The 23289-nt window shown below is 55.1% G+C and overlaps 1 protein-coding gene across 5 annotated transcripts in view; it reads left to right on the forward strand.

Annotated features, from left to right (window-relative positions):
* The window catches only part of PTPRN2 (protein tyrosine phosphatase receptor type N2), a 723182-nt gene that overhangs the window by 380024 nt on the left and 319869 nt on the right, over positions 1–23289 (forward strand). The window lies entirely within an intron of this gene.

Consider the following 23289-nt stretch of genomic DNA (forward strand, 5'->3'; position numbering starts at 1 on the left):
TGGGTTGTGGGCAGGCACATCTCTGCCTCTGGAATCATGCCTCCTCTGGGTTCTGCTGGGCTGTGGCAGGCTGGGCATGTCTCTCCGCCTGCCAGTGGAACCAGAGCACTCACCCTCAACCCCTGGGCACAGTCATGGCAGGCCCTGCTGCCCTGCGTGTCTGGGAAGAGAACATGTCGTTTCAAAGCCACACAACTGCCACCAGTAAGGCAAGCAGGTGCCTTGTAGCACCCAGGCCCCACTAAAGCTTTGTGTTCTCGCTTTGTTCTCGTTCTGCTTTTAGGTAAAAGCTGTTTATTGAGAACCTAATGTGTGTAAGGGCAATGGCAGGAATGAAGGAAACAGTGGAAAGCCACTTGGGTCAAGTCTGAGAATGACCGAGTTTGCTGACATTCAGTCCTGGGGGCCTTCTCAGCCCTGGCTGCCAGCAAGGGGTTTCATCCCCTGCCTGGTGCCGAGGAGATCTGCAATCCGGTTTCCACTGGTCATGGTTGCCTTAGCCTCTGCCCCCCAGACGGGCACTCCCGGGGGCCATCAGCCGGGCCTGGGAAGGCACATCTGTCCCAGTTGTGCCCGTAGATGCTGGTGCATGTGCAGGGATGAAGGCTGCAGGGATGAAGGCTGTGGGCCATGTGGGGTGTGTTTGTGCCGCTCAAATGCTGAGTCCAGGTCACATCGTTATGCCCCTTTCAAGTGCCATTGGCAGTCTTTTGGCAATTAAAAAAGAAATCAAATGCATGTGTCTCCCTAGGAACCTTTGGACTCAGGAACCAGCAAGCAGACATGTCAGTCGAGTGGACTGTTCCATGTAGCCAACTCTTCCTCTAATTGATCTGCTTCTGGGAATGAGCTGACTAGGGGTGTGCCCAACCTGGCTGGTCGGTTATATCCAAGCCCAGAGCCCATCCAGACTCAAGGGCTCTGGGTGCAGGAGCACCCGGTGGCAGCAGGTATTCCTCCATCACCACCTGCTTTGCTGGCACACTCTTGGGTGTTTTCACAGAAGATGAAAGGGGCCCTTATGCTTCAAGGGGAACTGCTGGGTGTGAGCATGTAGCCGTTCCATTAGAGGTGCAGGCCGCACCTGCCAAATACAAACCTCTAGTACCTTGCTGCATGCACACACGTGTAAGCGTGTGTGTGCACTTGCGCGGGGAGTGGCATTACTTGGGGAAGGCAGTCCTGGGATGGAAATGGGGAAGCCAGGCCTTCTTACTAACTGCAAGACTGGCTCGTGTTATGAGCACACATACCCACCAGGTTCAACTTCAGAGAAACTCAGCCCTCACTCCTGCAGCCTTGGAGATGCTCTCATCTATTGGTGCAAATCCCAGGGCAGTGGGCGGGGCATGGAGAGGAATCACTCTGCGTGCCTCTGCCCTGTGGGTGGAGGGGATAGGCCCGTGTGTTGGAGAGGTTCTACTTATTTGAAATTACAGAAGTTCTTAAAAAATTAAAAAGAAACATTAGTTACTACAAACAAACAGAACAACAACAAACATCCCCAGAAGACGTCAGAGAGGTGTCCCCATGAGTCTGAGAGTGTGCTGGGCTGACAGTGTGGACGTGGGAGGCAGGATCATCCTCTCAGGAACCAGGGCTTGGCTGTCCAGTGATGAGTCTGTTCATCAGTAATGCATCACGGGGAAACAGCTGTTGCTTTGGCAGGTGGACCTCAGTTTATCACCATGTGCTTTATGCTTTATGCCTTTTTACTTACTAGAGATAAACCTATGTGGAGAAGGAAGTCCCTGATAACTTCCCACCGATGCCTGGGAAGCAGGGTATGCCACTGTGAATGGGAGATGCTCAGGGTCGATGGAATCTGGGCTGTGCGGGCTCTCGCATGGCGGTTCCTGGTCAGCTGTCCATGGTGGCAAAGACCTAGGGAGCAAACTCTGCTACTGAGGGCCAAGGTTCCCTGTCAGGCCTCTCGGCTGCTGTGACCAGACCGCACATGGGGGCTTGTCAACCACGGGCGTTCGCTCTCACGTTCTGGAGGCTGGGAGCTGGAGATCGGGGTGCAGTGTGGCCTGGCAAGGGTCACGGGTACAGCTTCTTCCTGGGCCCTCCCCTGGCAGGAGGGAGCATCCAGGGTCGTTTTCATAAGGGGGCCAGCCCCATTTAGGAAAGCCACTCCCCATGATCTGATCGCCCCAAGGCCTTGCCTCCTACTGCCTCAACCCTGTGGGTTAGGACCTGAACATGGCTTTGGGGGGACTCAAACCTTCAGATGGCCCCAGGGCCCAGGGGGCTCCATAAGCAGGTGGGATGTGGTCATCCTTGCTGCTGTGCTGTCAGTAAAGTCAGATGCTGCCTCTGCGCCAATGCTGGGCGCTAGTGCTCGGCGATCTGCGCAGACGGGCTTGACCTCTCTCCATCGCTAAAGCCCCTGGGGGGCGATGGAGCTGAGTGGGGAGGTATTCTTGGGTTCATAGCACACCTGGCCACGGGCTGACCACAGAGGGTGCCATGAGGATGGAAGCTTCAGAGCTCATGGGGAACGTGTCCTCACATTCTGGAGGATGCACACAGTGAAAGGGTCACACCCCGTGGGTCGGTGCCAGAGCATGCTGGTCTCCCCGAGTCTGCCTGTAGCTCTCCTGCCAGCAAACCAGGACTGGTGCTCTGGGATTCCCATCACCTGTCCCCCTGCGGAGTGGGAGGCCCAGCAGGTGTTCGTGCTAGGCCTGCAGATGGGGCAGGGGCATTGACTGCCAGCCTGCTCTGCACGCCTGTCTCCCTCCCCCAAGGGGACCCCAAGACAGTGCCTCACTTGGGCTTCAGATGGTCTCCAACCTGGAGGCTAGGAGACCCTGGCCCACAAGCCAGGCACCTGTTAGGGAAATAAAGCTCTATCGGAAATAGTGTTCCCAAGGCTGCCCGAGCAGGAGCCCACTCTGGGTGCTGGAACCAGAGAACACAACTTGTTTACAGTCCTGAAGGCTGAAAGTCCTGAACAGGGTGTGTCAGGGTGGACACAAGCTTCTCCTGAGGCTTCGCCCCCTGGGATGTGGGTGTCCATACTCTCTCTGTTCTCCTGGGGTCTTTTCTCTGCATGCAAAGACCTCATATCCTTTTGTGTGTCCACATTTCCCCTTCTTAGAAGGACCCCAGTCAGATTAGATTAGGGCCCACCCTCACTTGACCTGAACCCCCTTGTTGTTGGAGGCCCAGTATCCAAACATAGCCACGTCCTGGTGTATTGGGTCCTGGTTAGTGCTTCGGCATATGAATTTTGGGTTAGCGGGGGACACGATTCATCCCATAATGTCACTTTAGCAAATTAAAATACGGGATGCCAATTAAGTTGAATTTCAGTTAAACAGCAAGTTATGCATAGAACAGAACATACGTATCTTAAAAAATTGTTACTCATATGAAATTGTGGTTTGTCTGGAAATGTCACTTTATCTTGCCGCCCTGATGAGAACATAGTCACTTCTCTTGTGCATCTTTAGCCTCTATTTTCATGCATCAGTGGCCAAGCTGAGGTGCAGAGGTTGATCTCAAGTCCTTTGAGTGTCCATATGAAAGCCACCACCCTGGGAAGCAAGAATATGGAGCTTGTAGTGACTCCCAAGGACCAGGGTTTGGGCTCAGAACAGAACCCACAACAGTCCATCCATGCAACACTCAGTATTGAGTGTGTGTCCCCCTAAAGCATTCAGATTCGGTGGGGGGGAGGGGGAACCTCAGAGCCTCCACTCTACCATTGGGAATACGTCCTCCTGCTTTCTGTAGGCACCTCCTGACAGTCTCTCCCTTGAATGTACATACTTGGCTTTGACCAACATCCGTGATTGAGTTTCCCACTGTCTTGTCCCAAATTAGAAAGTGTTATGTCCACCAGTGATTATCACAATTTCTTTTTCTTTCCCCACTTACATACTGTTTTCATTGAAGGTATTTGTTTAAACTTGTTTTCTGTTATGCTTCCTGTGGCGTGGATCCCATCCAGCTCCGTCCTCACACCTTCTGCACTCTGACAAAGTAAATACAAGGCATTTAAAACCTGAGAAGCCAAAGGGTGTCAACAAATTGGAGGAAATTTAGAGAAAAGCACAGAAATAGTTAAGAAGCTGGAGGATTTTATCTGCCAGAAAAGCGTAAATGAGCCAAGTGCATTAGCCTTGGCCAAGGGGTGACCACGGCGGGGTAGAGACACTGCCAAGAATTTTAAGTGTGGCAATCCCAAGGACAGAGAATTATTTTAGAGTTGTAGAGTAAATTGAATCACCAGGAGAGAAAGGAGCTGATTGTGCAGATGTCCATGGTGGAAGAATCCCTCCAGGTGATTTTGGGTCTAGCCCGGGGTGGAGGGGGGGAAGGGGGAGGAGAAGAGACAGGCAAGCCCCCACCCCTACCCCAAGATGCAGCAGGAAGTGAAGGCAAGGGAGAAGGGGGTAATTGCAGTGTTGAGAGGGAACGCACCTGCCGTCAGCAGGCAAGACTCAGGGTGGCTGCCTGCACCTGTCTCCGTCCCTGATCCCCAGCCAGTATCCGTGGCTGCCTCAGTCCTCAGGACACTGGCCGGGCCAGGCCTGGGAACCTCACCAGCTGCATCAGAAGGCCCGATGCCGTGCTGGTCTTGCCTCTAGTGGTTGTGGGACCCACTGACCACTGACTGCATGCCTGGTGCAGGCCCCGACCGCGGGCAGCCACCTGCCCCTCATCCAGGCCCCCTAACTCTAGAGGAAGAAGGGACAGGGGATGGGCAGGGAAGTGTGAGGACACACAGCTCCACCTGGCTGGCACCTGCGGTTCGACCATCGAGGGGTCAAGCAGCGCCCTGAACCTCCACACAGAACCCGCCGGTGTCTGCACTTTGGGCTCCCCCAAGGACGCCTGCCTGACTGGGGGACAGGCCATGCTTGTGTCTGGCCCTTTACCAGCTATGCCCTGTTGCTCGATTACTGTCCGTGCATTTTAATGTGAACTCACACAGAATTGAGGCAGTTACTGCAGAAATAAGAAAAACATAAACTGCTCTGGGGCATTTTATTTATTTATTTATTTATTTATTTATTTATTTATTTATTTATTTATTTATGTTTTATTGGAGTTCAATTTGCCAACATATAGCATAACACCCAGTGCTCATCCTGTCAAGTGCCTCCCTCAGTACCTGTCACCCACTCAGGCATCTTAAACCAAAGCTGAACCGGGACAGGGCCACAGCCCTTTGGGAATCGCTCTGGCCAGCTCAGATCACAACCCTTTTGTTCTCTGAGGAGCCGGTTGGTTCTGGGATACACTTGTCCGAAGGTGCCTGTGTTCTTTTGCAGATGCATTCTTCTGTGATTTCAAAGCAAGAAGTGCATTTCAAGAAGAACCATCCTGCTCTTTGCCATAGTGTTTGTTCACATTATTAATCTGATTTAAGTGAAAATGATCCTTTGTATTGCTTTGCATATATACACACTTCTCCCCCCCCCCCCCCCCCCCCCCCGTTTAAAATGGAAGGTTATGCCAAACGCTGTGTTTTCCTTTCCTGTAAAGACGTGTCGGGCTGTTTTAATACAGATTAGTGGAAGTGCGATAGAGGAGCTCCGTAGGTGGTAAGACTCAGTTATCATTTGTATGATTAGTTTCACCTTGTAGCTGTGTCTCCGAAAATGCAATTAACAGTTTCATATTCAGCATAGCTAGCTTTTATTTCTGCTGCATGCTGCGCAACATTTGCATCATAAAAAAAACTAATTGGTAAACACAGTCTTGCCAGCTTCTCTGGATCCACCCAAGTCTCTTCCTGTTAATTGGCTAAGCTCCAACACACACGGGGTAGGATTTCAAAGGATGCCGCAGATTGGGAGGCCTTGGAGCACTTGTGTTTCACAGAACCGACTCCAAGGAGGCCAGGGAAAATATTTTAAATTAATGCCGAATGCCGGCAACTTGCTCTGTCCAGGCGTTGCCACGGAAACCATTTTGCCTGCTAATCTGATGAGGGTGTGTGTGTTCCCTGGGACTCGTCCCTGGTGACCTTCAGGGAGGAAGTGGGCTGCAGAGACTCTCTTGCCCCTGGCAGAGGCCGAGCCACAGCACTCGGAGCTCCCTTCACAGTCGCTAGACTGGGGCTCCGCGTCTCTGCCCTGCTGCCACTGCCCTGCGCGCCAGCCCTCCTCGTGCGGCCTCGGGTAGTGCTGTGGTGCCACACATCCCGCACAAGCCATGTGTGTGGCTGGGGAAGTGGCGGAGATTCAAGGGGCTCCGTGTGGAGGTGCGGAGACGTCACCGTGGAACTCCTCCCACGCCTGCCTACCCAGCCTCCTCCACCTCTGCACCATCCTTCCCGTCCCTTCCCACTCCTGAGCCCTCGGCGTAGTCACATGGTGCCTGCAGAGGAGCCTTTCCTTTCTAGAGAAATCAACACTGTCTGATTTGTTGGTTGTTCGCTTGAATAAAAGCGTTCCTGGATGTGGTTGCTGTTCCGGGTGTCATCCCCACAGGGCTCCTGGGGAGGCTTGGGTCAGAGCTGGTGTCGTCGACACTGCTTCAGCTGCCGCCCCGGGACCCACAAGGACAGAGACCGAGCTTGTCCAGTGATGTGAACAAGGTTTCACTAGCCAAACACTTGTTTTTCCCTGTTCTTCCCCATCGCCTGTCCTCCTCCTCCCCCTCCTGTCCTCCCCCTCCTTCCCCATCCTCCCCCTCCTCCCGTCCTGCCCCTCCTCCTGGACCCCAGGGTGCGTACATTCTGTCTAGATGACCAGGCTCTACTGAACAGACATGCCTACCTCAGTGTTGAACGTGTTGGGGACTATCAGACGCCCTGTGATAGATGGACACCTTTGTTTCCTGTTTTGAACTCCTACAAATAGATAGTTGCTTAATTGCCCAAAACCCCCTCATATGTTGTATGCTAGTGGCAAAAACAAAAACAAAAACAAACACAACAGCTCTTTTTAGTTAAAAAATAACAAAATGAACCACTGGTGAGTACAGAGAAGATGGCAATGGGGCCTCTGAAACTGGATTCCAAATACGTCCCTGGAGAGCAAGGACCCGGGGGCGGGGGTGTTCACCTGTCCTCAGCGGGTAATATAGAGCGGCGTGAAACAGAGCCTGATTGTACTGGATGCAGAAGTGGGACAGACTTCCAAGGAAGACCTGCAGGTGCTTCCAGCTCCAGCCACTCGCCCCGGCCTCATCCTGGGACGCGCACTCCTGGCTTCAATCCTGAGCCGTGCCCCATTTACCACAAATTATCTCAAATACCTTCGATTTTTTTTCTTTTATCACTAGACTAGAAATCTGTTTATTTAGGATTTGGGCTTACAAACCAAACGAGCAAACAAAACAATGAGCACCAATGGAAAAACGGTAGCTGAAGGTATTGTAGCTTAAAGAAGTGGACAGACCTGGGGTGGGGGGAGGGAGTGGTCAGAGCCACCAGCTGCCCCTGCCCGCAGGGAACCGCCTGCTGCCTGCTTGGGCTCCTTGGGGCCAAGGACGATTTCCTCTGCTCTGTATGAGCCTCCCTTTTCGACTTCCCTCAGTGTGACTTGCAAGATAGAAGGGAAGGAGAAGAGGAACAAATAAGAGAGGAAGAGGGGATCCCTGGGTGGCTCAGCTGTTTGGCGCCTGCCTTTGGCCCAGGGCGTGATCCTGGAGCCCTGGGATCGAGTCCTGCATCGGGCTCCCGGCATGGAGCCTGCTTTCCCTCTGCCTGTGTCTCTGCCTCTCTTTCTCTATCATGAATAAATACATAAAATCTTAAAAAAAAAAAAATGAGAGAGGAAGAAAGTTATTCTGGAGTTTGTGTCCTCTTAAAAATTAGGAAGTGAAAGTACATTTTTGAATTTTGCATGAACACGGCAGCCTCAAATCTGTGCTTGGAAGAAAGGAAACACTAGATGTTTGGCGGTGGGCAGTGGCCGTCATGGCTGCTTGCCCATCCTGCTTGGTGGTGACTGATGAGAGCCTGGATGAGCTGGGGAGACCCGGGCCCAGCATCAGTGCCAGTACTCGCCCTCCTTGGTTTCTGCCAGCCCCGTGGGGTCCTTCCCGGCTGGTGGGAGGCTCCCCAGGGTGGATAGGACCCATACTCCCATAGTGGGCATCCTGCCTCTTGGTCATGGACTGAACAGTGAGCTCCCCTGATGGGCGTCATCTGCAGGTTCTAAGGGATGTGTGTGTCCCTTCTGGATCATGGCTGAGAGGACAGACGTGAGCGTGCCTGGCATGGCTTGCAGGAGGGGTGCTGGGTGCGTGGACTGTCTGAAAGCTCTGATTGCCATGGACTGAGCCAAATGTTGAACTCCCGATACGATATTAGTGGGGGCCCTTAAGGAGATGATTAGGTCTCAAGAGTGGAGCCCTCGTGATGGGATCCGTGTCCTTAAGAAAGAGGAAGAGACACAAGACCCTGCGCTGTCCCATAGGGAAGAGCATGATGAGAGGGTGGCCGTCGGCAGGCAGGAAGGGGCCTGTGCTAACAACCAGCCTCCTATGTCGTGTGAGATGCACGAGACTGCCGCATGGGCCCAGTGGTTGTTTTTGCGGCCTCTCCTGTGCTTGCAGCCAGAGCGAACACTCGCAGGGGCCGCGCCACACCTGCCCACCGAAGCCTGCCCACCGCACCTCGGCTTAAGTACATGATATACTTTAAAAAGTCTCCCTCTGCTTTTTGTGCATCTCGGTAATTCCTCCCTTACTTTAAAGTCCTCTGCCGTGGATTACTGAGCATTGTAGCCTTTCTGCCTTTGAAACAGTGCCACCTAAATCACGGAGGCATGCCTGCGTCAGCCTGCTGACTCTGGGGGCGTCTGCATGCCGCGTGCCGTCACCCCAGCCTCATGGTCACATGTCCGTTCTTGGATCCTTTCTCTTCTTCCCTCACCCACTTAGCAGAATTCTCAAACATCTGTTTTATGGAAAGTGCATAGGAAACACTATGAGAACACACACGAATACGTGAGCCATGGGCCCCAGGCTCCCGCATCTGCAATCGCTGGGCGAAGGTTCTAGAACAGTCACCCAATAATCATGTAACAAGTGAGCTTACGTGAAGCAGAAGCAGGAGTGACTTTCGTTAGAGCCTCGAATTCATCCACAAGCAGTTAAAAGCTTCTGTTCTCTGCCCCAGGTTTGGTTGGAAATCCTTGGTAAATCATTTCTCTTGGCATCGTATCCTCCAAGGTCATCCACGTTAGTGCGCATGGCGGGATTTGCTTTCTAAAGGCTGAGTCATACTCCATTTATACGAAGCCACATTTTCTTCATCCCTCCGTTCACTGACAGACGTCCAGACCATCTCCTTTTCTCACCTGCTGTGACCAATGCTGCGGTGAATGTAGGCACAGACACCCCTGTAGATGGCAATTTCGTTTCCTTAGGGCGAGTACCCGGCAGTGGGATTGCTGGGTAGTTCCACTCTTGATTTTCTGAGGAAACTCCATCCTGCTTCCCGTGAAGGCTGCACCAGTTCACACCTCCACCAACGATGTACAAGGTTCACTTTTCTCCACCTCCTCGTTACAATAAAACTGGGGGGGAGGGGTGGTGGAGATTATTCTTGCCCATATCTTCATTTTCTCTTGAGATTCAGTGGAACTTCTTGGGGAGAAGATCCAGGTTAGACAGAGGGCTGTGGTCTGTTCACACTGCGGGGCCTGGCCTACCCTGTGTCACCGTCACCATTTTGGAAAGTGAGTTCCCGTAAGGAGCACAGCAGACAGGCTGCAAGGCATGGGTCCTACTTTTGTTTTTGCGTTGGGTCCTATTGTCTCATTTGTCTCATTTCTTTCCCTGCCTGTGTCTCCTGAAGAGCCCCAGTGCCATTATGCTCCTTTCCCGGTCCCTGCGGTTTTCCATTGCTGAGGGCGCTTATTCAGGTTCCGATGATGATACAATTGTTCCGAGTTTCTTTTAAACACGTGCTCCCTCTTCTGGTTGGATGGATGCTTCAGACTGGAGTGGAACCAAACACGCGTGCCTCCCTAATTTAGGACGTCGGTGCCTTCAAATACTATTTGCAGTAGAGGGTTTCCAAACAAAGATGATGGAGCAAAGATGATGTCCCAGCAGAGACAATAGCTCCATCCTTTTGTGAGTCCCCCCTTCTCCGTGTGTCGTGGAGAAGCAGAGGCCCACCTTGAATGTTGTTTATGACATCGGAGGCACCCGTTTCCTTGAGCGATGACATGCAGTGGCATTTCGTTTCGTGGCGACACCATGGGGACCCCCACAGTGGTCACTCTTTGGTCATTTTCGAGAATACCACGGCCATCATCTGCCATGATCGCGTCTGTGTTCCCAAGTCGATGAGCCCCTAAAATTTTCTGCCTATAGAAGTGATTTTTACTCAGAGACGTTTTGAAAGTGGGGCTGGTCCTCCCCTTTCGGGGCTGGCGAGGGGGGACCATCTGGGGCTAGAGGTGCTGGCCCTCCTGTCTGAACACACCCCAGACCCTCAGCATGGCACCAGAGGGCCCCTTGCCAATGTTGGAAGTGAGGACTCTGAGTCCTTGAGAATGCTCAGGATCTGTTCTTTCCGCCACAGTTAGGGCAGCACAGACATCAGTGATTCAGCAAATACTTTTTAAATACAGACTTCAGGTTAAAGCATATATGCCTCTCAGGCACCTAGGTAAGGATGTCAAGTTACCCTGGAAACTCATGGATCTGGAATAACTTTTCCCTAATTGACGCTAAATAAATGAGGTGCCATTTCTCCAAAATGCAAGTTTTCAGTATTTATGAAACTCGTTGTTGAGGCAATGGGCCAGGGTCACCATGGACCGTGGACCGGAGCAAGCTTGGACGTTGGTGGGCATCACCCTGAGGTTTGAGTGAATCCTCTGTGTGAGGCTCCGCCCTGCACCCCCACCCGAACTACTGGCCTTGGGATTCTTTCCAAGGATAGAAAGTCCATGTGTGCGTCGCCTGGGAGGCATCCAGAGCTGTCAGACTTCAGGAAGACGGGGTTCGCCTGTCTGGGGACCTGTCCTGGGCTCCGCAGAAGCACAGGGTACGAGCCAAGCTGGGGGGTGGAGCAGTGAGAGAAGGAGACCCCAATCCTTTTCCAGCCATCCCGAGACTTACCCGTGTGGGCCTCGGGCAATGCTGTGCTGCAGAGGGTGGCCCTCCCTCACCTGCACCTCCCGACCGCAGCTGGACTCAGAGATGGAGCCGCGAACAAGTAGAGTTGCCCTTGCAGAGGCTGGTGGTGCAGGAAGTGGAGAGGAAGGGGACGGCCCAGGCCCCACAGGCGGCAAGCCATCTTCAAGGTCAGGTGGGGGTCAGTGGCGTGCCACGGAAGAGGGAGAGCACCCCCTCAGTAGGAGGAGGCCAGGTCAGAGAAGGCCGTGGCGCCCCTTAAGTAAAGAATGTGAGAAGTCAAGGTCGTGTCAGGTGTACCATGATGGGTCGTCAGCTGCATTCCTAATCCCAATCTGGAAAGTGGGATCCAACACCTGGTGCTGGGCTGTGGTCTCCCCTGGAAGTTTGACAAGAGATCTCTGGGTGGTGCCTTGTCAGCGTGGTGGGCTGCACCTGGGCAGGCGCTGCAGGGACGACAGAGAGGACTCCCGGGCACATGGGAGGTGCTCGGGGAGTGCTGGGCCCTGAGCGGGTGTGCCCTCTGGCCAGACGTTAATCGTCCCCCGACTTTCAGTAAGATGTGAAGACTGGACTCACCTCAGACATCTGGTGAAGATTGCCCAGTCAATAATCATTCATAACCACTGAAAACCCATTTGTCTTTTATATGGTTAGTGTGGCGTTACCTAGTGGGCTCCACTCCCTAATGCCGAGCTGACTTCATCTACGTTTGAAGTGAACAGGTAACAGCAAGCAGCTATGGACGGAGAAATCCCTGAGCAGCGCTGGACTCAGAGGCGCGGTGGCCGCTCACAGGACAGACTGCATGTGCCTCCAAAATGCTAGACTCTGGTTAGGTTGGGACACGCTCCGTGGTTAAGGACGGTGCCCGCAGTCTGGCCACGCGATGTGTGAGGCCCGTAGTCGGCTGACCGCAGACTGGGGACATGTCGTGGGCGGCCTGGAATCCAGGGGGCACCCGTGGACGACACGGGCGGGTCTGCAGGCCTCAGCCTCCGGATGGCTCCAGCTCTGATGGAGGAGCTCACAAACCACGGTGAAGGGAGAAAATCTGTGTCTTCACCTTCAGAAGAAGGTTGGGAATGTCAGTGTTCTTGACAAAGTCACCGAGCACCGTAGGAGAAGAGGTGCTCATGGCAGGGAGGGGGTGCGTGAGGGGCATGGTCTGACCACAGACATCGGGAGTGCCTGCCATGGGCCAGGCCTTGCAGACCGATGAGAAGGAGGCTCCCGCGGCCGTGAGGGATACAGCAGCACTGCATGGAGGGCAGCATGGTGTTTTTCTTCCCTTAAAATGATTTCCTTTGTTGTTAGGGTGCAATTTGCAAAATAAATAAAAATCAGTGGAAGACGAAAAGATTCTAAACCTTCCTTGGACAAGATGGCACCTGAGGCATCTGGACCTGGTGCTCCCGGTGAAGTCGGGCAAACGTGCCGTGGGTGAGAGAGTGAAGGTGCGCATGATGGGCCGGGGCATCCCACGTCTGCTCCAGGGTAGTCACCTGGCGTGAGGCCAGCACACAATTCGGTCAGTGTTGCCCTGGACTCATGGATTTATTCGTCACCTAGAGGTGCTTGAGCATCACGAACGTGCGAAGTTGTGCACACACGCCCACACACATCACGTTTGAAGAGTCTCCTGCCCAGTGTCCCTGTTCCTCTTGTGCTCCCGTTTGATCCCTTCATGACACTGGGAACAGCGTTCGATGACAACAAGTGTTGGCACCCGTGAATCCTGGAAGCACCACACACAGCATTGGAGTCACCATTCCCTGTGTACCCATCTGTGAGGCTGTGGGCCCAGGTGCAGCTGGAGAGAGGAGAAGGAGACTTGGACATGGGACACCGCCTGCCTCCCCGTGCCCCATGCTCCTCCCCACCCCCATGTCCTATGCCCCGTCCCCCGCTGGGAGGGTCCCCGCCCCCCGCCCCACACCCGCATCCAGGGTCGGCACAAGTCATTCGGCTCCCTGTGAGTTCCCCCTGTGATGGGCTGACTGGTATGTCCCCGAATTCCTGTGTCAAAGCTCTGACTTCCAAGGTGCAGGAGCGGGTATACGTGGAGACGGAAGCTTTGAACAGGGAGGTACGTTAGGGCCATGTGGATGGACTGCAGGCCAATCTGACCCATGTCCTCCTCCTGAGAAGAAGGAATGTGGCCATGCAGACAGAAGAGACCATGTGAGGACACAGGGACAGAGAGACAGCCTGGCCCTCCCATTGGTCTCGGATGTCCTGCCGAGAACAGAGGCGAGCCTGCTGGGTGAGCCACCCTGTCCGGGCCCTCTGTTGCGGTGGTCCAAGCTGGTAACACGCTTGTGAGTGGATGACGCAGGGAACGATCCACACGCCGTAGATCTTGCTTGGAAGGTCATATTCCCCTAAGATACCGTGATTGCATGATAGTCCTTGAATTTTCACTGCTGTGTCCTGAACAACTTGCAAGCTTGGTGTTCCGTCTTGGACAGCAGTGACTGCCGGGTGGCACACGGGCAGGTTACACGTCTGTCTTTGCCTGAGGAAGTGAGTCCAGCCTCCTTCTCTTGGTGAGACCAGACCAGAGCCTGCTGACCTGGGAGTAGCCCCCGGCCACACCCTCACCTCCGCTCCCATTCAGGGAGCCACTGGGAGAGACAGTGGACACAGAAGCAGTGTCCAGAGAGGGAACAGGAGGGTCAGTGGTGTGGCAGAGACAGCGTTTCCTTTTGCTGTATTTGCCGGGAGCAGCCCCTGCAGGCACCTGGTGTCTGGGAAACAGGCTGGGATGGCGGGTTCACGTCGTGGTGCCTCTATGTCTGACCGCAGGCCGGTTTGGCGCTCCAGCCACACCACGCCCAGGAGGGCAGGGGCTCAGGCTGTTCTTGGAGAAGTTTGTAAAAAGCTATACATTCCTGGTCACTTCCATTCATGGTGCCCAGGTCACCTCCATCTCGCTTCAAAAAGGAGAACGGTGATGAATAACCTCACGTGGACCATAGGTCGCTCATCCTGTCACAACTGTCTCCCAGCAGCTGAGAAGACCAGCCAGCCACTTGGTGCGGGGCCCAGGGGTGAGGAGGATGCATAGGGAAGCTGCCTCAGCAGGGAGGGTTTGTGGGGGCAGCGAGTCCTGATGTCGGAAACAGCAGAGGAACCTGAGAACGAACGTGGAAAGCGCTTACCTGGCCATCCTCGTCCAGCCTTGTGCTGAGCGCTCAGAGGAAACTCCAGTTCAGGTCCCGCACAAGGCCGTCTCAGCCCCCAGGGTCCGTGCATGTGTACGTAGAGTGATATGAGTGTCCGACTCAGGCGGCCCACTGCTGCATGTGTTCCTGTCACCCACACTTGTACCCAGGACTGTTCCGGAGTGCGGGCACCACCCGCCGCTGCCATCTGGCCCAGCATGTGTGGCACAGGCATGAGGACGGCCCCCGTGCCTGTGGCTGCTCCCCAGCTGCTTGGTGCGTGTTCCCGGCCTTGTTCCGCAGGGGCTGCACTTGGAGCCTCCTTCCCCTCCTGACACCTGCCCCACCTCTGACCTCTCTGGGGATGGCCTGGAAACCAGAACGCCTCTTCTCGTCTTATTTTCTGCATCTGAAGTGGATTCCATTAGCCCTGCTCTTTTGTTTCACTCAGTGCTGGATCAGTGCATTCCAAACTGGCAGAGGCCCCTGCTTAGTGACCATCCCCCCACTGTGTGTCCTAGGGGGAGGCTACACAGGACGATGACAACTTGCTGTGCTCGTTATCATAAAGCTGCACTAACCTTCAGGACCTGTGGGTCCCCAGGTACCGCGCTCAATGGCAGCTGGACGCTGGACCCGTTTGCTCTGGTTGGATGTTCACTGGCTCATGGGGGTGAACAGGAAGCCACACGTCCTCGCGTCTCTGCTCTGCTGCTTGTGCACCATGGGCAGCTGGCATGTCCGTGCCATGTCTTCTACCTGAGAGCTGTAAACACGCCTTCACATAATCAGCATCATTGCAGGAAGAATGGAAGGAGGTGTTTCAGAGGGAAACCTTGGTAGCTGGGGTGATGATGCTTCTAGAACCATTCCTTGAAAATGAGCTCAGGGTCACCAGAGTGAGATTTACATTAGTTGGCTGGAAGGACACAGCTTACTGAACCTCTGCGGATCAAAGATTGTCATGAATTTTTTAAAAATGAGAACACGTTTAGGGAGAGCGGAATGTAAGCAGCATTCCCCGTACAAGGATAGCTTGTTATGTGGTCTTGAAAATTAAAGTGTCAGCGAAACGGTAAGATCTGCCTATTTCTGTTGTTTCGGAGAAATATAAAGGAGTGGCAAAACTATGTGGAAAACCATGGTCGGTGTTTCTAGTTGCTTTTTTCCTGTGTTAAGTGAGATGTCATTCACGGCAAAGAGGTACCTGCTCACAACCCTTTATGGACGTACACCTGTCGGCTCTGTACCTGCTGCTGAGAGAAGTGGCCACCTCTCCGTGGACGAGGACAGTGGCGGCACACAGGTGCAGATGGGCGTCCCGTTACGGGCCATTCTGAGTGTGGCTTACACAGTGCCAGGGCTCCATCCCGGGCCAACGGCATCAGCGGACATATCCCCCACTACGACCCCTGAGGACCCCACCAGAGCCCTGCATGCTCTTCTCAGGCACAAATGTCACTAACACGCTCTTTTTTTTTTGGTGACAAAATCCACTCCCCACCCCCCTGATTGGACACTGGAACCGTTAACAAAATAATCTGTAATTTTTCCAAGGATCCAAGCCACCAGGCATCTTAAACAGGAAGCTAAAAACCAGTTTCCCTTCAGACTTGATTTGTTCCGGCTCCATATGGATTTTCTGGGACTCGGTAAAATGAGAAACATGGACCAGGTTTTACAAGGTGCTGACAACTTTCCTCTAATGATATGAAGGCAGCAAACGATTTTTGCAGTTTATAGAATTGTAAATGGAGTTGGCTGATTAAGTCGGCGAGGGTGATGAAATTAATAGATCCTCTCAAAGTAATTAGACAAGCAAGCTATTCTTAAAGAGTGCGAGCGAGCCTGGAGAAATTTTATTCCACTTTATCAATGACCTTAGAAGTGTTGGGTGGGGTGAGGCTGATAAGCACAAATTAAACGCTACAGTGACTGAGGAAAGAGGCCTTCGCAGTGGAGCATGGACAGACCTAGTTAAGGCTTTCTCTCCCAGCCTTGGACTTTCTGGACCCCATGACGGGGTCCCACGGACAAGGCTACTTAACCACAGACATCTATGCCCTACGTTCTCAGGCTGGGAGGTCTGGGCACCAGCAAGGCCAGTTCCCCCCGGGGCTGCACTCCCTGGCATGTGGTCAGCCAGTGGTCCCCGTCCCTCTGTGTCTGCGCTCATGAGGACACCTGTGCCACAACCCTGATGACCTCATTCAACCTTCGTGACCTCTCTCAAGACCCCATCTCCAAACACCATCGCATCGGGAGTTAGAGCTTCAGCGTATGGACCTGGGGAGGGGATGCCGCTGAGCCCGCAGCACAGCCTAGATGTGGCCCACCGTCTGTCCTCCATCCTGCCTGTGCCGGTGACTCCCATGGATAGGAACCCACAGGTGCCAGCAGGCACCCAGGCGGGGCGGACCAGGGCATGCCACCTGTGTGCCAGGAGGGCTGGCACCAGCGGCTTGCAGTGGAGCATCTCCATAGGGATGGTGGCCAAGGCCCAGGTCGATGGACTTGCAGAGGCCCCTGAGGGGCCCTATCCAGCTCCCCGTTGACCCTCAGATCTCCCTGCAGCCCAGCCCTCATGATCCAAAGGCCCCTCCCTGAGCTGGCACTGGGCTCCCAAACCTGCCAGCATGTGTCACTGCCCTTTATGACCTGTGTTCACTCCTGGGATCGGCCACGAGCTCCTAGGAGGTGAGATGGGCAAGCAGATTCTGTGTTTGCTCCACCCCCAGATTCCTGTGCATTTGGTCAGAGCCCTCATACACCACGTGGTCATTTGGGTTCTTTATTCATCTGCTCACACATATGCTGGGCTGGCATTACTAAGCTCACTAGATGCCAGCGACAGTGCTAGGGACCTAGGACACAAGGTGATCAGCACCAAGGGGTTTCGCGTCCACCGTTTCTCCTCAGTGCTGTCAAGCGGCCACTGCACGACCCCCTGCACCATCCACCCTGGGCACTGTCCAGGCCATCTGGCTTTCCCCAGGCTGCCATTATGAGAGCTGCCCTGTGAGCAAGTGAGCACATGCACCATCATGTACCATGCACAGGGCTGCGTGCTGCTTCTGGTTGTGGGAGGTCATTCCCGGGGGTCTTGCCCAGGTGGGTGTTGTTTGAGGGAAGCTGACCTCGGACAGTACCCTCCCCCCACCGTCCCCTGTGCTGCGGGGCATCCCCTTTTTGCCAGCCCAGCCAATATTCTGGCCCTGGGTTGCCTCTTCCGCAACCTCAGTCCAGAGGCAGGCAGCCGCCCTATGGCCGCTGTCCTCACCCAGTGGTGGCTAGGAGAGGAGCATGGGTCCGTTGCCCACAGAGACCACTGACAGGATTCTTACAGCAAATGAGTAGTTTCCTGGAGGTGGCCGTGAAAAGTGGCCTCAGGATAAGAGGAAGCCGTGATGGTTTCTAGATGGTTCTCAGTCTCAGCTTTAGACACATCATTGTATCAACCTGAGCCACAGACCCGAGGTGCTAGACCTGCCGCGGCCTGGATGGCAGCACCAGCCATTTGAACCACTTAAAGTAGAAAGTCAGGCCGTCCACCGGGCCAGTCACAGTCCAAGTGCTTCATAGCCACTTGTGGCAGGAGACGCCCGTTCTGGACAGGATGGCGTGGGTGACACTCCACCACCGCAGGAGGCCCGGTGTACAGCGCTCTCTGACGCCACGGGCAGAAGCGTGTGGCCCACTGCCTGAACATGAAGTATGGCTAGTAAGGAGGTTGAGGCGCAGAGACATACAAACACTCGTGTTTTGAAGGGTGTAAATGGTGGAGATGGAAATAAAAGGAGTGACGTACACAGTAGGTTCCGAAAGCACTTAAGCTATGAAGGCCAGAGATGCGTCCCTGGGCACGTAGTCCACGCAGGGCCTTCTGGAGTCCGAGTGGTTCCTGTCGGGGGACCTCACATCTAGGGTCCATACCCTGCTGGAGCGCCAGTGCCTAGGCCCTGTCGGGGTCACAGCGGGTTGTGCCCTGGGCTTCTCAGAGCAGTATCATGGGAGGGGGCTGTGACAAAGGACATGCCCTGCCCCTGACCCCACGGCCTTTGCACGTGCTCCTCCCAAGGCTGCTGACTGCCCACCTGCCCTCTGCCCCGACTTCTGCAGCCTCAGTAACACCTCGGCCTCTGCATCCCAGCCTGATGGCCCCTTCCTCCTGAACTCCTCATGGCCCCTCATGGCCCCAACAAGGAGCTCCCAGGCCTCCCTCCCACATCCTCTGATGGTGGTTTCACGCTTAGCTGTCTGAGTAGCCGTTTCCTACCTCCCCCAGGTCCATGTGTCTGGGTTCACTGTTTGATGGCACAGGATAGACAACACAGGCTTTCACAGGAGGGAAGACGGGGGGGGGGGCAGGAGCAGATGGACTCCGGGACCGCCCAACTGACCCTTGTAACGGACGCAGACACTGTCAGCCTGCAGAATCGCCAGAGATATGCTGACTGGATGCCTCACTGACACTTGGGGGTCCTGCTGGCAGACACGAGGTGCTCGTCTGAACCAATCGCATGAGCTTCATCTGGCAGAGGTGTGTGCTGGGGAAAAAGGGGGGGGGGCACGGGGCTCTGGGAGGAGGGGCAGGTGCACACCCCACCCTCAGGGGGCCCCTCACCATGGTTTTCCCCAGGGTGGCACAAAGCAGCTGTGGGGGTCTGCTCACCCTTTGCAGAGGGAGGCTGGACAGGAACCCAGCAGGGCTGGGCCTGAGCTGCCCCTTCCTCAGAGCGCAGGAGCCCAGGGGCTGATGTAGGACCAGGCCCAGGAAGGAGGTCCTGGCTGCCCCACAGGGCGTCTGGGAGTGTGGAGCAGGGCCGGGTGAAACACGGGGGGCAGGTGCTGCTGGCCCGTGGGGGTAGCCCCGCCCTCTGTGCTGTGCAGCTCCTCATGGTTTGGCCGCGGGAGGGAACGCATGTAGGCCAAGTGAGAAAACACAGCCACTGTGCACGGAAGTGTGTGTCCGTGTTGGGTGAGCTTCGTCAAACAACAGACCAACAGGTGTTTCTTAGTCATACTTTTGAAGGACAGGTTCCACTTTAAAGGGTTTGTTTTACGTGAACTTGAGTACATGCCACAGAAGTTGGGTTTTGTGGGGTGGCTTTGCCTCTGTGCATGCGGGTGTTCCGTGTCGAGTGTGTCCTGGTGTCAGGCAGGGACCTGTGAGCCCAGACTGAGCCCCGCACTGGCTGCTCCTGCTTCACGGACTGAGAACCGCCCGCAGCGTTGGCACAGGTGGTCTGGGGCTTAAGACCATGCAGTAGCTCCCGTCCTGAGGTGTGGGAGTTGCTGCCCTGTGGGAATTTGGGATCCTGGTTCCAGATGTCTGGGTGTCTAATAAATGCTGATTGAATCAAGGGGACATGTTCATCTCCCAGATGTGGCCAGGCTGACATGAGTCCATGGAAGGCAGGCAGCCTCAGGACAGTCTGGAGAGGGTAGAGTGTGGTGAGGGCAGAGACCGACCGCCCCACACTGTCGAGTTGGGAGCACGACCATTAACATTAAGAGCGAGGGGTCAGGTGTGTGCATAGAGCTGAAGCCATTGGCCCAGGAGCGTCTCGGGGCAGGTGGGCCCTGCACCCTCTCGGGACTCCCTGGGCCTTCCCATCTCACGTTCCCTCTAGGGACACAATGCTAGTTTTCCATCAGCGTGTTTGTGTTTTTGTCAGTTTTAAGGACAGAAATATTAGGAGGCTTCCCTGGGCTTCTTATTGAAATAAATTGGGAAGGAGACCACGGTGGGCCATAACTGCAGCCAGGAGAGCCAGGGGAGAGAGCTCGGAGCAGGTGCCTGCCCTCATGCTGCATAATTACATTTCCCTCTCGAAGCAGATTATTGGTGGCCTGTAGCAGAGCGTTGCTGTGCTGGAAATACTTAAAGAGGCTGAAAATGTCATTGATATGTTAGGCTCGTTCTGCTGGTTTCAAAGAAATACCCACACATGGTTCAGTAATATTGTGAGCCTAACGATAAATCACGCAGATCACCATGTAGCATGCATGTGCATTTGTGGCGATAAAACCAGGTCCATGCGTGTGGAGGCATGTGACAGGTGCTCATCACTGAGTGCTGACAGGGCGGCCGGGACAGTCCTCTCCTGGCCATGAGTGTCTAAGGGTTCTTCCTCTGGCTCTGGAGATTTCTGCTCACTCCCGTGTGTGGGCAACACTAGTCTCCCCATGGCCGTATGAACCTGCAGGCCTGGCCTACAGGGGTGGGGAAGGAGATGCTCTCCGATGGCCAGGGAGCCCCCATACCCCCACGTGGCCCTGAACAGGGGAAGTCCTGGCCTATAGGATGGCTGGGGACCTCCACACGGCCCTGAGCAGAGGCAGGGCTGTGGGAGAGGTCAGCCCTCCTGGCTGGGTGGCTTCCGACTCCGCGTCCAGGCAGATGATGGAGTGCAGTCCTTCCTGTGTCCCCTGCACATTTGCCAGGAGGCTGCAGGTTTCCTGCTGTGCTTCCCATCTGCAGCTTCCTGGTCCTGGGTGGATACATCACAGAAATTCCTTTTCTGAAAGGAAAACAAAAATGATGCCCATGGTGAGCACGTCGGCTCCAACCAGGAGCAGGGATGAGCTTGCAGGTCTTTTCTGCAGATGCTCGTTGCTGCTCAGATCCTACTTTTGTAACTTCTCCAAGTCATACCCCTAGGGTAGAAAACCTGGTTTCTTCTGCGGATGCGACGTCACAGGGACTGGTCCGCCCATACAGAAAGCTGCTCTCCAGAGAAATCTGAATCTATTTATGTTTTGGTAGAAAATCTTTGAGCAGACCATCCTACTTTGTGGGAAAATGAGTTTGAGCTGCTGTCAGGTGTGGAAGGTGTGGTGCAGCATGCAGTGGAGGCTCGGCACCCAGCAACCATCTTCCCGGGAGTCGGGAGGGCAGGGACCTGGGCCCCGGCTGCTCCGCCTGACATGCAGAGGGCTGTAGGGATGCATCTGCCACCCCTGCACCGCACAGCCCCCCGAAGGCATCCACATGGACTATACAGAAGATACTCTGATGCTTCCTAAGTGACGACGGGAAAGGAGCTTCTAAGTGGAGCTGTTTGCAGTTATGAGACCCAAACTCCCAAGCTGTCCAGAGAGACCACCCAGGAACCCCACTGATGCTACTATGCCTGACCCAGGGTGCCCCAGCTTCCCCTGGCCTCTGCCTGGGCCCACGCCTCCCCTCAGGGTCTCAGCTGGGGGACCATGAGCCCTGAGCAAGACAAACGCCGCCTGAACGGTCTTTTCCAGGGAGGACCCTGGCAAGGGGCTTTCACTTCAGCTCCTCTGTGCTGTGTTAACATGTTACTAAAACCTCACATTGGGAGCCACGGTTTCGGAGGTGCTGCCCTTTGGAATGAAGCCCTGCTGATGCAGATCCCAAGAGGACGTCTTCCACGCTGGAGAACCGGGTCTTCCCCTGGACTGCCCTGAAGCTCGGAGGCCGCCCAGGGCTTGCCGCCCGCAGTTGCTCCCAACCCCACGCTCAGGCCAGCCAGTGACCCAGAACTTCATCCTCCGTGGCCCTGTCCCCTGCAGGCGCCCACGCTCGCTGGGGAGCCCGTATTGCGGCGTTGTGTTGTCTGCTAAAATCAATAGAACGCTGTGCTTTCTGCTCACCGTTCCCACCTTTATGGTGGCCTTCTTGGGGCGGTGACACAGTTTCCATCACAGTCGTGATAGGCATCTTGCCCATCACGTTAATGTATGGCGTTCAAAGTGAGACTTCCAGAGGCTCGTGTCACAAACGGTATCTTGGGTAGCGTGTGGGTAGGATGGAAGCGTCCTGAGCCACCACTGCACTGTGTTCACTCATTTATCCTGAAAGCCACCTCTGTTCTCCAGGACACAGGGGATGCAGCCTTCTGCCAGCACGGAGCTCTGCAAGGTCACACACACACACACCCCGGCCAGGGGCCCCACTTATGTCCCCTCTTGCAGGAACCTGCTCTCCTGGTCCAGGCCTTGTGAGACGACGCTCGCTGGCTCTCCTGCGAATGGATCCATGCGCAGCCCCAGGTCCATCCCAGAAGCCAGGACACATGCTGTCTCGGGCTCCCGCTAGGCCTCAGGTGCTCAGGAGACCGAGGCTCCCTGGCCCTGAGCACACGCAGAGCAGCACAAGAGCCACTACTTCTTGGGGGGCTTCCACGGAAGATCAGAGGTTGAGCGGGAGGCTTCCCGTAAAGCTGGTGACAATGGAGATGCCACGGAAAAAGGGATCCTGCATTCAGTGGCTGGGCCGCCACAACCTGCAGCAGCAGAACCCAATAGAGTCTGTTTCTGCATAGGAGACGGTATCTCTGAAAGGCTGGCAGTTTCCACCTGGACCTCAGTGGTGCCCAGTGCGTTCCTTGCACAACCGCCTCTGGGGTCACAGTCAGAATTCCAGTGTTTGGATGACAGAGGGGATGGAGGGCAAGCCTGGTCAGGTGCCCCTGGCTGTGTGCTGGGCTCTTCAGGGACCCACAAGGTTGTCCTCAGAGGGAGCCTCAGCCACCTTGGTCCAGGTGGTCAAGCCAGGTGGACACAGAGGCACGGGCACCTGCCCTCCCAGTGGGGTAGCCGTGCCTCTGAGGAATGCGTTGGTGGGGACTCACAGTCCTCCAGGAGCGAGGGACCTGTCCCGGATGGCTCTACAAGGCCAGGGCTCGCATAGCCGGGTGTCTATGTTGCAGGCACCCAGATGTCTACACTGCGAGCACCCAGGTGTCTACACTGAGCATCCGGGGTGTCTGATGCAGGCACCCAGGTGTCAGGCATCTATGCCATGGGCACCCAGGTGTCTACACTGCAGGCACCTACAGGCATCTGCAGGCATCCACACACCTCATAACTGTGGGCCCCTCACACCACAGCCAGGGGGTTCCCTGGACTCCCAGGGGTCCATGCACGGCTTGTGTCTTTGGCACCTGCCACTGTCAGATGGGCTCAGTGGCCACAGACAGAGTTGAAACCTGCAGCTTCCTGTCATTGACCAGAGGCTCTGGGGTCCCTCCTCACTCCTCAGGGGAAAGCCCCTGGTTCTTGGTGAACATTCAGACCGGGCTCT

Source organism: Vulpes lagopus, chromosome 4, assembly GCF_018345385.1.
Source record: "Vulpes lagopus strain Blue_001 chromosome 4, ASM1834538v1, whole genome shotgun sequence".
NCBI lineage: Eukaryota > Metazoa > Chordata > Mammalia > Carnivora > Canidae > Vulpes > Vulpes lagopus.